General features: G+C 42.5%; 1 protein-coding gene across 7 annotated transcripts in view; it reads left to right on the plus strand.

The window, feature by feature from the left end:
- NPAS3 (neuronal PAS domain protein 3) overlaps positions 1-17,250 on the plus strand; it is a 901,514-nt gene that overhangs the window by 628,063 nt on the left and 256,201 nt on the right. The gene's annotated exons all lie outside the window — the stretch shown is intronic.

Below are 17,250 nucleotides of genomic sequence, written 5' to 3' on the forward strand. Positions count from 1 at the left end.
TAATATTTTTCTCCTTCATAAATAGTATGACCCCAACTTGTGTGTTTTTTTTTTTGGTTTTTGTTTTTCTTTAGTTATAAAGAGGAATGTTTATGACCAGGATAAAATCCTATTTCAACAATGACTAGAGTCCTTTTCTTGCTTGTCCCTTTAAGTTCATATCTAACTTACTTAGTTTTACTGCCTTTATTAGATTATTGCACTTCTTCCAAGTGTTTTTTCTCCTTATGATAAGGTAAAACACACTCTTATTAGCAGATACTCTTTCTAAATCAGCATCTAAGTCAAATAATAACCAGTGTGGGGCCTGGCCAGTGTAACTCAGTGGTTGAGCATCGACCTATGAACCATGAGGTCAAGGTTCGATTTGGTCAGGGTTTGATTCCCCGTCAGGGCACATGCCTGGGTTTCAGGCTCAATCCCTATAGGGGGCGTGCAGGAGGCAGCTGTTTGATAATTCTCTCCCATCACTGATGTTTCGATCTCGCTCCTTCTCCCTTCTCTGATATCAATAAAAATATATTAAAAATAAAATAATAATAACCAATGTGGGTACCATTTATTAAATACCTAGTATATGATGGCACTTTTATGTGCATTAACTCTAATCATCTCAACAACTCTACTGAGTAGAATAAATAATGTATAGATATAATTATTTATTTTCATATGAGAAAACAGTAAAGCTGCAATTTCAGAATTCTAGCTTGGGTCTATTTGAGTCCAAAGCCCACATGTCCTTTTTCATAGCTCCACACTGCCTTAAAGACTTTGAAGTAATCTTTCCAAACAAGATGTGGAACTTGTTCCACTCTGGCCACATAAGTTCTTTAGCTTCACTGAAATAATTGAGGAGATAAGGCCATAATTGTCCTATTGCTCTACTATTGTCCCAAATTTTAGAGTCCCTCTGAATCTGACCAGGATCTTTTTCATAGTCTTGCCTCTTATGTTGAGGAAATTAGAGGGTGAAATTAAGAGAGGACCCTCCCCTCTGTAGTGCCTTGGTCTTTGAGTCATGAGCTGGGCCTCTGGAAGGATAGCCCCCTTGCTGAGTCCCAGGCTGGTGAAAGCTACAAAATGTGCTCCTTAGCAGTAATCTCAACACACCCTGGTCTCAGAAGTAGTCCACCTGCCCAATGCATCTGTTCTTCCTTCCTCAGTCCTCTTCTTCTCGGGGTTCCTTTAAAGCTCTCTGATTCTGGAAGTCTTCTTTCCCACACCTCTTCATGAGGCCAGGAACCCGTTCCTATAGCTCAGACACCCCTGCTTCCTTTCTGGTCCTTCACCTGGGACTTGGATGACACCAGATTCCTTTCCCCGCAAGGACCCTGGACACACTCTAGACCAGTGGTCGGCAAACTCATTAGTCAACAGAGCCAAATATCAACAGTACAACGATTAAAATTTCTTTTGAGAGCCAAATTTTTTAAACTTAAACTATATAGGTAGGTACATTGTTATTGATTAGGGTACTCCTAAGCTGGCCTTTGCTAAAATAATAATAAAGCCACCAACACAAAAGAATTACAGTTCTTAAATTGATGACAAAAATACCTGTAGGATTTGCAGCTGGTTGGAAAAATACAGGTAACTTTATGCTTCAAGTAGGTACTTTTGTCACCCGCGCTCAATTTGCAGACAAGACTAGCACTAACCACTGCACATGAGACTGCTGACTGACTGGCTCACTCAACTCCTGCATGAATCACAGGCTCCTCTCCCGCGCACTGCGTATCCTGCGCCCGCCTGCGCTGTGTCTCTAGTCACCCGTGGACAAACACCCCCCACTTCTTCTAACGCCACTTCTTCTAAATAGACTCGCCCAGGCCGAAAACCCGACTTCTGCGCATGGGCCATGAAGCTTCAATCGCACTGTACCTGCGCCCGCATGTGATATTTTGTGGAAGAGCCACACTCAAGGGGCCAAAGAGCCGCATGTGGTTCTCGAGCCGTGGTTTGCCGACCACTGATCTAGGGGGAATTGTGAAAGACCAGTTCTCTTTCTGCCACTTCACTGCTTACCATGTCAGCAGTCCTGTTGTCAACCGACCTGTGAGGAAAGTGGTGGAAAGGGTGGTAGTGTTTTAGCGCCTCTCCTCCAGCACTCAGATACTCCTTTTGCTTGGCATCTCTCCATACCTGAGTATTTATGCCTATATATTCTCTTGCATAATTCATTCAAACTTCCTAACGTGTCAAAAGGGGGCATTAGTGATGTGTTTCTTTGGAAAAGTTGCTAGATAAGTGCTACCCACTGTTCTCTTATGTGGGTCCCTATGAGCCAAAGATTTCAGCCTGAAGAAACAAATATAAATGATTTGCAGCAGAACGCATAGAATTTACTCCATGTAGTAAGCCTTTTGGGACGAGGATTTTTGTCCTATTTAAAATGAAGGATTTATGTCACACCATATTATTGAAAATTTTAATTGTCATAACATAGTTCAGTATATTAAGGGAGCCAGATAAAAAGGAAAAATTGCTTTTTTCAAAGAGGTGAAGCAAATGAGTGTCTTGTTCATTTACAATGGTGTGTTACTTATACCTTACTGAGATTTTGGAAAAGGGTTATATTCACTGCATTATAGAATACTAGAGGCCCGGTGCACAAAAATTTGTGCACTCGGTGGGGGGAGGGGGTCCCTCAGCCCATCCTGTGCCCTCTCGCAGTCTGGGACCACTCAGGAGATAATGACCTGCAGGCTTAGTCCTGCTCCCGGGTGGCAGAGGGCAGGCCCAATCCCTAGGTGCAGTCCCTGGTTGGGCTCAGAGCAGGGCCGATTGGGGAGTTGGGGCGCTGCCCCCTGTCATGCACAGAGCAGGGTGGATCGGGAGGTTGCAATGCCACCCCTAGTCAAGCTCAGGGTAGAGCCAATTGGGGGGTTGGGGCACTGCCCTCTGTCACACTCAAGGCAGGGTTGATAGGGAAGTTGCAGCGCCACCCCCTGTCACGCACAGAGCAGGGCCGATCAGGGGGTTGAGGAGCTCCCCCCTGTCACTCACAGAGTAGGGCCAATAGGGGAGTTGGGGCACCACCCTCTATCACCCACAGAGCAGGGCCGATCAGGGAGTTGGGGCGCCACCACTGTCACACTCAGGGCAGGGCCGATGGGGAGGTTATGGCTCTACCCCGTCACACACAGAGCAGGGCCCATGGGGGGGGGGGGGAGTTTGGGGCACCGCCCTCTATCACCCACAGAGGAGGGCCGATCAGGGGCTTGGGGTGCTGCACCCTGTCACACACAGAGCAGGGCCGATCAGGGGGTTAGGGCGCTGCACCCTGTCACACACAGAGCCACAGGGCGATCAGGGAGTTGGGGAGCTCCCCCCTATCAGGCACAGAGCAGGGCTGATCAGGGGGTTGGGGCGCCTTCCCCTGTCATGAACAGAGCAGGGCAGATGGGGAGGTTGTGGCCCCGCCCCCTGTCACACACAGAGCCGCAGGGCGATCAGGGGGTTTGGGCGCTGCCCCTGTCTTGCTGATCCCGGTGCCGGGAGGCATATTACCCTTTTACTATATAGGATAGAGGCCTAGTGCATGGGTGGGGGCTGGCTGGTTTGCCCTGAAGGGTGTCCTGGATCAGGGTGGGGGTCCCCACTGGGGTGCCTGGCCAGTCTGGGTGAGGGGCTGAGGGCTGTTTTCCGGAAGCGGGTGACTGAAGCTCCCAACCGCTCCTTTTTTTCTTTTTTATTCTGGGCCAGCTTTAGCTCTGAGGCCTCGGCTGCTGAAAGCCGGTTTCTGGCCTTTGTTTTTCCTTCTGTATTTGATACAATGTTGCGGTCAGGCTGGCTGAAGCCCAGCTGACTGAAAGCTGGTTTCTGGGGTTTTGTTTAGCTTCTATATTTGCAACATAGTTGCTTAGAATTGCAGCTGAGAGGCCGGCAGCGGCAGGTGGGGAACGTTGGAGTTCGCCATCACTGGAGCAAGCAAGCCTCCCTGTTCACTTCAGTGCATGGCTGCCGGCTGCCATCTTGGCTGACAGTTAATTTGCATAAGGATATGCTGATTAGCCAATGGGAAGGGTAGCGGTCATACACTAACTACCATGTTTCTCTTTTATTAGTGTAGATTGGTAATAATGTTGGTCATTCACCATTAACATTGTCTTGGCCTCACTAGCCCAAGTGGAATTAAGTATGTTGATAAACTGTGTAGACCTGTGTAAACATATAGAACATTAGATCTGTATAGTGGGTCACATCTGTGTGCCATTAGGCCATGTCTATGTGCTTTTGAGGAAATGGGAGGATATTATTGGCTGTACACTTTCCTGAAAGGTGCCTATTATGGCAGAAAAGAACAGGAAAAGGGTACAAACCTGGGGGAGAGGAGCAGCAAATTCCTTAAGCAAGTGCCATGACTTATAATGAGAATAGAAGGAACATTCAGAAAGTGATAAAGGCTTAAGGTTGCGTTTATAAAACCCTTAGTATATTTTTTATTTGCTTTGGAATAAAAGTTTTCCATTAGGGCTCAGAGGCCAATTTGAGTCTTCAGGGCCTCAATCCTTTAGGGGTACTTTCTCTCTAGCCTGTGAAGCATTTATATAGAAATTAAAGTAGGTCATCCTATTACTAAGAAGAAGCCCCCAAGCAAGATAATAAAACAAATCTTACTTGTTGGAAAAGGTCAAGGCTAGAATGAACAAATCTCATTGGAGGCAAAAAGAATATATTCCTAATATTCAATCACACAAAATTCACACTAGCCTGCACAAATTTGGAGCCATTTTTGGTCTTCAAATTTTGTCAATAATCATTACACATCTGTGAGTCAGATGTATAAGCATATCTGTAGTTTTACTGCCCAGGGTAGTTTTCACATACAAACGTGTTCAGAACACACATTCCACACCATCTCCACAACTATCAGCACCTCTTTCACTAAATGGTTAAATGCAGAATGCAAACCAAACGCTAAAAGGAGAAGAAAAGAAAAAGAAATAAGAGGGGGAAAAAATAAAGTAGGCTGAAATGGGTATCTAGATGTGAGATTGAAGCTATTGATTCCAAACATGTGCACTGGCATTTCCAAGGTGATACCAGGTGACATTATACCTCCTTACCTGTTTTAGGCCACTATCATTCATGGGGAGGTTGCTGTTTACTTAGACTCTAGTTATGACTAAGGAAGAGTTATAATGGGAATTCACCTTTCTTAAATTAGTGGGTATTTCTTCATTAAAATATTCATTCAAATTTATATCACAGTATGTGTGATAGATACAGGTGACAAATATCTTCAGTATGAAGGTAGTCATCTAATAGTCTTGGAATTTTAGACACCTGAGAAAAAATACTATTCTATTACTGTAAATAAGTAATAGTTCGCATGATTAGCCCTTAAAAGAAACCAGGCAGATGGCCAAGTGAAAAATCAGACTTGGAACTGAATCAATATGTTTGCCCGTTCATACCACTGTTGTTGGCAATTTGGATGCCTTTGACCTAGAAGGCTGAGAAAGACAAAGCGGGAGGTGACAGTTGTGGCTGAAGGCATTATAGGGCTATATGGCTGAGGCCACGATAAATCCTATAGACTCAATAGAATTTTAATAAGTCAGCAGTCATTGAGAGGTGGACTGTAATTCATCAAACACATTGAATGGTAGAATATTTCCATTTTCAAATTATTTTGTTCTAACATATCTTTAGCTATTTAAGTCAAAGAGTAGGTAAATGGATCATTGTGCACATTAGAATTAGACTGAGACGACTGATTCAAGGTTTCTAGTGAACGAATTATCAATATGGCCAACTGCAGATTTCTTTTTAGAATTACTATGAGTTGGCAGATCAGTGCATTTGAATAGATCATGCATAACCTAGATTATTTTACAGTGAATCCCTTGTAGGGTATATAATGTTAGGCTATTATACAACTTCAGTAAACCACATGGTCCTGAGTCACTGAAAACACTTTATCTGGTGATTCCTCAGGTGTGGTAGGTGATACAGAATTTTAAAGGAAAAAGTAATCAATGATTATTTGATTTAGTCAAACAGGTAAAACAGAAAACAGTTGGAATGTGTCATTTTTGCAGCCTCATCTGGTGGATGAGAAAGGCATGGATATGGCAGGCCCAGGAGTTTCCACAGCTTAGGTACATTCCCGCCCTTCTTTAACTCACCTTCTCTGGTTTTCACATTCAAGGTAGTCATTTTAGATGTTATCTTGGCATTTGTGTTATATTTCATCATGAACAACTTTAGTCCCATGATTCCTATTAAATTTCACTAAGAGTTTGATTAAAGCCATCTTTTGATCCAGGAAATTCAAATAATAAAATAGTCAGTTGCTCTTCAGTGATGGCAAAGAATTCTCTTCCAGTCGGGGTAGTCATTGAAGTAGATCAGAAAGAGGAAAGAAACTCCAATCTCATTTTTCATATTTTAAAAAATCACTTTACTAAGTCAGTAGAAAATACTAGAATTCAATTTTCTTCTTTACTAATGTCTTTATCCCACAAAATTACCCACACCTCATCCGGTCCTTTCATTCTGTTTCTGAATTGGACCATAGCAGAAACCAGGAAATACAGCCAAGTACAACTGCTTTTATTACATAAATTTAGACTGTCTTTTAATGTACACCTAGTAAATTTGATCCTAGTCATATGCTGAAGTGCTCTACTTTAAAGGATACCACCTAGAGAATCTCTGAAGAAGATTTCTTATGACATGAGATTCTGTGCAAGTCTGTTAGCAAACAATAAAAATCCACAATTTCTTTGGCTTCTTGTGTGTTAAACAGGCCAATGGGGATAGAGAAAAGCATTCCCTTGGAGTCCTTAATAGGATGAGAGCTCAGTGAACAAGCATGTATCCTGGTTCTTCTCACCAAGATTCACTGGCCAACTGTGAAATGAAAGTAAAAGATCAGCAACGCTTCTGAGAGCCATAGCAAGTGGTAAACCAACTTATTTATCCCAAGATCATTCAGGACCAGTTTCCCAATTCCATCAGAATAATTGATTTTTACATAAATGTGTAGCTCTGCTCTGTACGGAGCTAAAGCAATGAATCAGTGTGGTCTCTAAGCATTTAAAATGCACAGAAAACCAATATAAAATTTCAATATTGTAAATATAGACCCACAAGAGGTGCAATAACTCGAAAAATTTTTCAAAAGAAATCCCAAGCATTGCTGATTCCTAGAAGTAAATGTTTCTATTATCATTCCATCATATTTATAGCTTTATGTGGGTCTAGTAAAAATTAATTATTAATTATACAAATGGCATATAAAATAAAGAGCAGATAATTTATTTATAGTGATTTTCTGAAATTAACACAGAAGGTTTTCATGGCCCAAGCATTTTTCCCAGCCAGAATTTCTAAACTACTACTATAGTCAGCTCAGACTAGCATAACAAAATACCATGCATTGGGTGGCTTATTTCCTTTTATTTTTTTAATTTTCAAATAGACTTCTATATAAAACTGAAATATCTTTTTTATAATTCTGGAGGCTAGAAGTTCAAGATCAAGGTGCCAGCAAGATAGGATTCTGATGGGACTCCATTCCTGGCTTGCTGACAGATGCCTTCTTGTTGTGTGCTCTCATGGCCTATCCTGGGTACATGCTCTCTTTCTCTTACTATAAAGCAATCCTATCAGATTAGGACTCCACCCATGTGATTTCATTTAACCTTAATTACTTCCTAAAAGCCTGGTCCCCAAACAGTCACATTAAAGCAGCGGTTCTCAACCTGTGGGTCGCAACCCCTTTGGGGTTCGACCGACCCTTTCACAGGGGTCGCCTAAATACATCCTACATATCAGATATTTACATTATAATTCATAACAGTAGCAAAATTACAGTTATGAAGTAGCAACGAAAATAATTTTATGGTTGGGGGTCACCACAACATGAGGAACTGTATTAAAGGGTTGTGGCATTAGGGAGGTTGAGAACCACTGCATTAGAGGTTAGAATTTCAACACATGAGTTTTGGGGAAACATAATTCAGCCCATGGCAACCAAATTTGTAACAATCAAGTTCCTTTCAGTACAAATTTTTTTAATACCTTTTCCCTAGAGATACCAATAAGTATTTCCTGAAATGAAACTCATATGAATGTACCAGATTAAATCTGAGGTCTCTAAATTGTCTTTTAATGTGCTAAATTCATTACAAGATTCTTTAATCATTGTTACTACATCTGACACAGATTCCTCTCCTAAAGGTATACATATACAAAGCTTTTATTATTTTCTCTTAAAGAGGCTGTTTTTAAAGTTACTACCTGCCCAGTAAACAGTCAGGTTCATGTCATAATCAGCCACAGCAGAGACAGCATGTGGTGCTACCTTGCATCATCAAGAATGCACTGTCAAGAAAACGTAACTACTGCTGTCTGTGACGTCCATCTTGTTTTCACATTGACTCCTATATAAAAGAGTATGTACAATACCAGAGAGGGAAAGACCAAACCCTAAGTCTAAGAGAAGAACTCTGGGACAGGAAATGGGTGCATGTGCTGGCCAGCTCCATACCTGCTGGACTGTGCTCCTGTCTTGTCCTGGCAGTTGCCTGTTTGGGAGGTATGGTTCTCCCAGCAACTTTGTATTAACTGTGGGCCTTCTCTACTTGTAGGCATTAGCACCTTCCTCCATGAATTTCCTTGAGGTCTAGCTGTCTCTTGACTGTACAATTTTACAAATTCCCAAAAGATAAACGTGAGGTAACGGATGTGGTAATTAACTAGATGACAGGAATCCTTCTACAATGTATACATCTACCACATCCTCACAATGTACACTTAATGTCTTACAATTGCATTTGTTAATTATACCTCACTAAAACTGGAAAACACACAAATTTCATCAATCTATGCCTTTACCAACCCAAAGACAGTGTAGCAGTGGTGTTGAGCTCTATGATATCAGCCTGAGGTATCCTAAGCTGGGAACTGCCTTTGCCCTGCAGCTTTTTGTTTTATAAAGTTAATTCCCAGCTTCACTCATGTTCTTGGTCTCGGATCCCACGGAAGAATTTTTTTAAGGAAGCAGCTCCTGAGTCAGGCCTCCTTCAGCTTTGGGAAACCTCAGCTGGCACAGGCCTGGGGCACTGTAGGACCTCAATGGGAGTTTTCTGAATGCTTCTCACTCAGAACGTATGAGCATGAGAACCGCCTATGTGGAAAGAAATGCTGGAGGAAGCGCAGAGTTCAGGCAGCTGTGATGGGGTGTGAAACAACTCAGTGCCCAGCAGGTGGTCCCACAGCAGGTGGAAAGGGGGACCCCTTTCTTAGATCTGCCACATACTGATGCTGGACAACCTACTTAATTTTTCTGAGTCTCAGTTTCCTTATCTGTAAAGTAGGATTTAATACACCTAGCTCACATTTGGTTTATGTACTAGTAATTTGCCTAATAAATTTTAGTGTCCCTCCCTCTCCCCTCTTCTATGATGAATATTTGAGTGAATTGAGCATGGCTTAAGACATCTTATAATATAATATGATTGCATATCCTATATAATAAAAGGGTAATATGCAAATTGACCCTAACTGGATCAGAACAACCACTGGACCAGTCACCATGAGGCACACTGACCACCTCTTGGTCTCTTTCCCCAGCTGGCAGGCTCCGATTGCCTGATGGTGAACGGGGAACCGGGGGTGGGTGGCAGATGGGGGGAGGGGTGGGAGTGGGGCCAGCTGCCAGCAGCCAGGGAAGATGGCCCTGATCACAAACCAGGCCTAGGGACCATACCCACACATGAATTTTGTGCACCGGGCCTCTAGTATATATTATATATTATGTAAAGTAGTACACTTGTCTATCTATACTAATAAAAGGGTAATATGCTAATTAGAGCAGACATCCATCCGGACAAAGCCACGAGGGCCTAGGGCCAGCAGCAGCATGGGAGAGGCGCCATGGCGGAGAGGAGGCCGTGCCAATGCAAGGGTGGGAGCGGAGGCGGGGCCTCCGCGGGAACGGGAGCAGAGGAGGTGGCACCACCACTGGAGCAGGAACGGAGGCAGGGCCTCTGCCTTGGCGGGAGTGGGAGCAGCAGCAGAGGTGGGCCACCACTGCCATGGGAGCAGGAACAGAGGAGGAGGTGCTGCCTCCACTCCTGCTCCTAGTCCTGGTGCCACACCTCTGTAGAGGCTGGATGGGGTGCAACCTGCTGTGCCTCAACCTCCCACAGCCCCTCCCCCAGCCAGCCTGCCTCCAGATTGCCCCCTGCCCACTGGCAGGGCCAGCACTTAGAAGCAAGGGCCTGCCAGCCAGCAGTGGCAGCAGCAGCGGGGTGATGGGGTTCGTGCCTTCCCATTATCAGCCCAGTCACCTCCCACAGCGGCTAAGCTGTCAGTAGGACATCCCCTGAGGGCTCCTGGACTGTGAGAGGGGGCAGGTCTGGCTGAGGGACCTCCTCGCGCCCCTCCTCCCCTTCCCCCCTGCAGTGCACTAATTTTCATGTGCTGGGCCTCTAATATATATTATAATATATATTATATAAAGTAGTACACATGATCTATATTATATAACATTATATCATATGTGATATAATATGACCATCCCTCTTTTCCAGTATTCTGTGATCTACAGGATGTCCAAGAAACAATTATTATCTATTTTCTTCGTGTCATTTTGTATCATGCAGATAACTTGAAAGACACCAGCAGCCCTGCATGTGACCAATCCCCGTGTGTAGCCACAGCAAAGCGGGGGCATTTTTAAGCCTTCCAGGACCAGTACAGTGCACTGTTTATGGTACTGCTGGCATGGGAATTCCTACTTAACTTGAAAGAGATCTCTGAATTCAAAGGGAAAGATGCACAATAAGGAATTAGCTCCTGGGTTCTGAAGAGCCTACGTTTCAGTAAATTATACCACATGAACAACGAGGAGACATTTGAATGTTCCAATGCATGTTTGTGCCTGAAAATAACTAGTAAAGGACCTTGTGAGCAGCAGCACATGGTCACTTATGCCTCAAGTGGGGTCTCAGTCCCACAGGACAAGCCTCAGAAAATGTGGGGTGTTCAGGCAGGCCGCCCTGGTGGCTCAGAGACACACACCCGTGTGATTCCACCAAATGCCACACCCTGTCTTTATACCACAGCCTGTTGTCCATGTGGCTGGATGTTCGAATCAAGAAATCTACACCCCTCAAGGCTGGGTGAAAGGCTTGACCGAGCATCCCAGAGAAAAAAAGCCAGCACTTTGATACACAGCTCCCACAACGTGGAATTTTAATGAGCAGAAGCAAAACCCAATCTCCTTGCTCAGAAAGCAGATGTCTTTGTTCTTTTAGTGTTTTAACATTTTATTAGCTCAACATCACTTTATTCTGGTACCTCTTCTCTAAGAACTGAGGCACGTCTGTGCCTCTCTGCATTGTTTTCTCACCTAACACGTTTGAGTTTATGTGTTTAAGGAAACTCTTAAGAAAGGTGTTTTGAGGCATCAAGGTGTGTTGTTCTGGAATTCTTTTTTAGCGGAACAGACACATTTTGCCTAAGTAATTTGCTGTTGTGATTGGAGAGCATGAGGCTTTGGGTACATAGGACTTGTGCTGTCTTTCGTATGACTGCCTCACTGAAGAGGGTTGGGAAGGGGAGTAACGGGAGAGGCACGGGAGACCGAGAGCTCTGGGAGATTCCTCAGAGTTAAATAAGAGCCCAAAGCTTTGATGTATGCTCTATCCACTCTGAGAAAATATACTTGACTGAGATTTCTAAAAATAAGGTTTTTGTTTCGGCACAGTGCTGGATTGTTAAGACTCAGATTACAAACACAAAATTTGGGAAGCTTTTCTTCCCCATAAACAGGTACATGTGGGCACTTCTGGGCACCGTCCCAGGCTCTCCTTGAAGTAGCCGGGAGTCCACATGTGTGCGTGAGCCATATAGCTCACCTCCTGAGTGCAGTCAGAGGGCAATATGGCATTTAAATGAGCTCTATCAAAGTGTTATTGTATCCACAGGCCAAAAAATTTAAGAAACATTTTTTTTCTTCCTCTTTTATCTGCTGCCAAAAGAGAGGGGGAAGATAGGTACTGGAGCCGTGTCTTCAGTCTGCAGACCAAGTTTCTTTTGTGCGTGGCTCATTCCCTCAGCTCTTTCACTATGATGGAGCTGTGGTTTGAGAACAGCCTCTTTATTCCCAACACTTACCCGTTGCTCAGGTAGCAGGGACAGTTTCCTCAGATAACCTGTCCTTATTCACAGCAAAGCCCTGTTAGCAGTTATAAAATACTCGAGCGTAATGGCTGGCACGCATTGTGCTCAAATTCATGTTCTGCTCTTGTCCTAAGAGAATTATATCCCAACAATGAAAAACCCTGGCTTTGGGAGTTCAGTGTGTCAAAGACTCTTCTCTATCGTTGTATTTTCTCCGTAATCTAAGCCTGAATTAGAAGAACATCACAGATGCATGGTGTGTTGGACATGGAGCACATGCATGCATTTAAATCACGTATATCTTACTTTTTTACTGATGTAATTGTGAAATATGTTCTTTTTGCATTCATAATTAGGGGGTGGAACAGATGGTGAAGGCTTAGTTTAAAATAATCTGTCATTAAAACAACCTAGCCTACTGGTAATTCTTCACTCTAACTGGAGTTAGGTCACAGGAAAAGACTTTGGGGTGGTTTTTTTCTCTTCTGCATTGGAGTAGAGAAGAAAGAACCACTAATTTTAGAGTAGTGATGTACATGAGAGTTGTCCCTATAATGGCACCATGGTAAGATTTCAACCTGAAATTTGGCTGTAGTGGAATATGCAGGAAAAAAGAAAGCAGAGACAGATTACTTTGAGAAATTTAAGTCCATTTAGCACCATGCCGTAAACATTCGTATACCTCAATCATGAAGCTGCAGTTAGTTTCATACCCTGCAAGGAAATAACCTCATCATTTGACAAATACTGTGGGAGGCGCAGCTTTGAGGGTCAGGAAGCTCTGCTTTCCCCTTATATGCTGCACTGATGGCAGGGGACACACATTATTCTCACAGGCATTGCTATTTGGAGATGCTGCAGCTCCTGACTTCTATTTCCAAGCCTCACTCCTACATGTGCACCTCATGGACTTCCTGTCTGCCCTATTGTGATGGCTTAGAATTGGTTTTAGTAGTAAGAAAACTGTCTTGATAAATGAGCTGCATGCATGCCTTAAAATGTCTGTTTTACTGTTTCTTCTGAGATGTTGCTCTCCATCTGCTTTGAGGGAAGCAGAAAGATTCCAGCATGGCTTTCTAATAAATCTTCTCAAGGAGGGGCTAGCATTAACATTTATGTAGGTTCTTTTTCATCTTAATCCAACCTTAGTTAATAATCAGAAAATTCTACATGCTGAGTAAGAAGATGTAATTAACCCTTTGACCCCAGAATCTTAATTGGCGCCTGTTGGAACAGTGGGCAGATTTAAAGAAAAAAAAAAAAGTTAAAAACTAGCCTGCAGTGATTAAAACAGCTCAGCACAGAGTAGCTTTCTTGATTCAAATTTTTAAAAAGTTCCACAGAACTTTCAGATTAATCATATTTGGTTCCCAGGACTAACTGATTGAATGTTTCTTTTCTCCTCCCATCTTTTAAAATTCAGATACCCACATTCAACCAATATTGATGCTACTCTTAAGACTTTTCTAAGCCCTAGCTGTTTTGGCTCAGTGGATAGAGCTTCGGCCTGTGGACGGAAGGGTCCCGGGTTAAATTCTGGTCAAGGGCATGTACCTCAACTCAGTTGCAGGCTCCTCCCCGGCCCGGGCCCTGGTCAGGGCTCATGCAGGAGGCAACCAATCAATGTGTTTCTCTCAAATCAATGTTTCTCTGTCTTTCCTTCTCCCTTCCACTCTCTCTAAAAAAAAAATCAATGGAAAAATAGCCTCGGGTGAAGATTAAAAAAAAAAAAGAAAAAGACTTCTCTAAGCAGCAAAATACAGTTAACTATAGATAGGGGTCAATCTGAATGAGAAGGCAATGGCTACATAAAGAACAACCTTGCCAGTCCACTAAGACCTGGTTTCCTATCCCATTCTTCAATGTGCCAGGTAATCTAACCAGAGTATTAGACATTCATTTCACACTAAAGGTATAATAGACTGAAATGGTTGATAAGCATAAAAGTGAAAAATTAGCTAACCACTTTTGTTTTATTTTGTTTTGTTTACCTCTGTGCTGGCATATAACTAATCTGACTAGTTGTTTTTATCCCCACCACATTGGCTGTTATTTTTAATTGAATTGACTGGACACTTTGTGTCATGTAGACACAGACTCATTTTAATCTCACCAGGAAATTGGAACATGTGTTGAAGCCTCTGTTTTTGCCAAACAAAACTGGCCAGTCCTTAGATCACTGCTGCTTAATAGCATCAGATGTTTAGCCTCCAGATATTCCGTTTCCCTGCTATGGTATCCAGACCTCCCCTAGTATTTTAGCAAATACATGAGATATGAACCTAATGTTAAAAATGCAAAATCCCTTTTAGTGAGAAAGTAAAGGATGTGTGTCCATGGCAAATGAATAGCACTCCGTGTTTTGGAAGACTATAAAAGAATCCAGTCTAACTCTGATATTCCAAGTGTCGGGAGATATTCCAGACTATGTTAGACATCTGGAGCATCAGAATCTGCAAATAATCTAATAGGTCCAGAAACAGAACCCTTGGAGGGGGTTGCCATCCCTCTCAGTCACTGCAGCATGTGTGCTATAAGGGAGAGAGCGCACTGGGTTTGGAGGTTTCTGCGCATTTACTAAGCCTTGGCTGAGCAGTTTGTTAGGTGTTGGCTAGATAAAGTTGAATAATTTATCACCCACTGTTGAGAAATTCAGTCTCCTTGGAAGTTGAATAGACTAGCCAGGGACACATCATGTCATAAATACTTCGATAATACTAATGAAGCGTAGCAGCTCTCATCCTGGCTGTGCCGCCGGCTGGCTGGATGATCTTGTCCAACCATTTAGCCTCCGTGTACCTCAGTTTCCTCGCCTGTCAGATGAAGACTACACTACAGATTATCTCTGCGCCAGCTCCACCAGTCTTTTCTGCTTTTGATCAGCCTTTTCTTTGTCACTTGTCCCTGTAGACATTCTCTTGTGATCTCTCTCTCTCTCTCTCTCTCTCTCTCTCTCTCTCTCTCTCCTTCTTTTCTGACAGTGGCATTTTAGGTTTGAGAAGATGGCTACCCAACTCTTGGTGACTGTATGCCAGGCCATGGCTATCAGGTTGCATGGAAAACCTAACCAGGCTCTTTTCTCCATGGGGAAGGTCGAAAGGGGAGCGTCATAATCCTCATGAGTCACCCTCGGGAGACAGCTTACATGAGGTGAAGACGTGCTGAATGAGATTCTCCTCAGACTTCCGTAAAAGCAGCTCTCTCCCTTTTGCACTGGTTTAAATAAGGTCCCACTGCACCACACTGTAAGCTTGAAAGGTGGATCTCGCCATGGGGTCGAGGTTTTGTCCTGTGCTAAGGAACTCTCTCTGCTAGTATTTCACTCCGTGTCCCATAGCCGGTTCCAGGAGGGATATTATAGAGCAAAGGTGACCTATTGTGAAAGTGACTTATGAACTCTCTTGTCATCCCATTCCCCGTGTTTCTCCTGCTACTAATGAGAGGATTCTGTCATTTGAACAAATCATTCAAAAACAAGTGAATTTTAAGCTGCCTCAATATAAATATTTTAACTTCAGAAATGCTGTACAATTTAATTTTTCAATAATATACAATGCCAATTAGAGAATCTTTATATTTAGTTGAAGGCGGCATAGTTACCAAGTCTATCAGCTTTCCAGTCCCAACTCTACCACTTCCTAGGGACAGGAATGTTGCCTAGCTTTGCTAAGCCTCAACCTCCTAGCATGTAAAATGTAGATAACAATATAATTACTTCAAATGGTACTTGTGAAAATTAAAAGTGAGTATATGCAAACTGCTTAGCACATATTGCTTAATAAATATAAACTATTATTATTATACTATCTTAACCAAAAGCTTGTTTATTATGTAATTTGCTTTTATGTGGAACAACGCAATATGATTTTTGAAATGTTTTTAGAAACCACTAAATCAGAGGAAGAGGTGGGGCGCCGCCCACAGTTTCTGACCAGCAGGGCTATGAAAAAGGATCTGGAAGCATGGAATTTGAATCTTATATGTACATATAAGTATATATAAATACATAGACACACATATTCCAACAAGCATAGATACATATATACATAAATACATATATTGCTCTCAAAAAAATTAGTATTTTCGGAGACTGAAATTGCTGAGATTTCAGGCAGCCTATTTTTCTAATTAAATTTTACATTCTTCTTCCATATTTTTATACTTAAGAATTATGTCATTCAGTGTTGCCACTTACCTGGTTCCCACTGTGGATTTCCTATACTTCCAAAGTCACAGCCTCTGTGCATACCACTAGTCTTTAAAACTTCTCTTCCCATGCAAGTAGTGTTTCTGCAATCTACCTGGTTAAAAATCTATTATAATAAAAGCATAATATGCTAATTAGACCAGACAACCTTCCAGATGAAGCTGGGGCTGCAAGGGAAGTCTGAGTCCCAGTTGCCAGAGGGAAGCTGGTGCTGGCAGCCTGGGGAAGGAAGGCCCACTCTTGCACAAATTTCGTGCATCGGGTCTCTAGTAAATAAATAAAGCAAACAAAAGACATGAAGATGATGGCACATAAAATGCACTTGTATTATAAGAATTTGAAACAAATTTATTCTTAATTTGAGTGGTACATTGCAGCTGGAGTCCCTGATGATTTAGACCATTTATCAAAATGAAAACGCAGCCCTCCATTTAAAAAGTGAACTAAGGTTTCCAGAGTTATAGATGGTGTGTAACATCCTTCTCCCCCTCACCCCCACCCCCTGCCTTTCTCCTTTTGTTTCCATTTCAGGAGTCATAATAGAAAGTAGATTTGCCACACAAAAATCTTTAATACAGAGTTTTGCAAAAAAAGGACCACAATTTGTAAGGTCTCAGCCTATAAACATTCCCCCACAAGGTACTGACCTCTCCTATCTGTTCTAACAAAAGGCAGTGGGAGTGAGGCGGGCATAATCCTTTATTAATTAGCAAATTACTGATGTCCATAGTAGCTCAAGGGGTGATTTTACTTGCTCTTCATAAGGAACTATTTTTTCTCTCATTTCATTACAATTTCCATTGCTGTTCAGCTATTAAATGGAGAATCTTGCTGATTTAATCTTAGTAACGACTGAATCCAAGTAAATAAATAAATAAATAAATAAGTAATAAATAAAT

This window comes from Myotis yumanensis, unplaced genomic scaffold, assembly GCF_028538775.1.
Source record: "Myotis yumanensis isolate MYYU_CA2020_CCGP unplaced genomic scaffold, mMyoYum1.0.hap1 SCAF_1, whole genome shotgun sequence".
NCBI classification, from domain to species: domain Eukaryota; kingdom Metazoa; phylum Chordata; class Mammalia; order Chiroptera; family Vespertilionidae; genus Myotis; species Myotis yumanensis.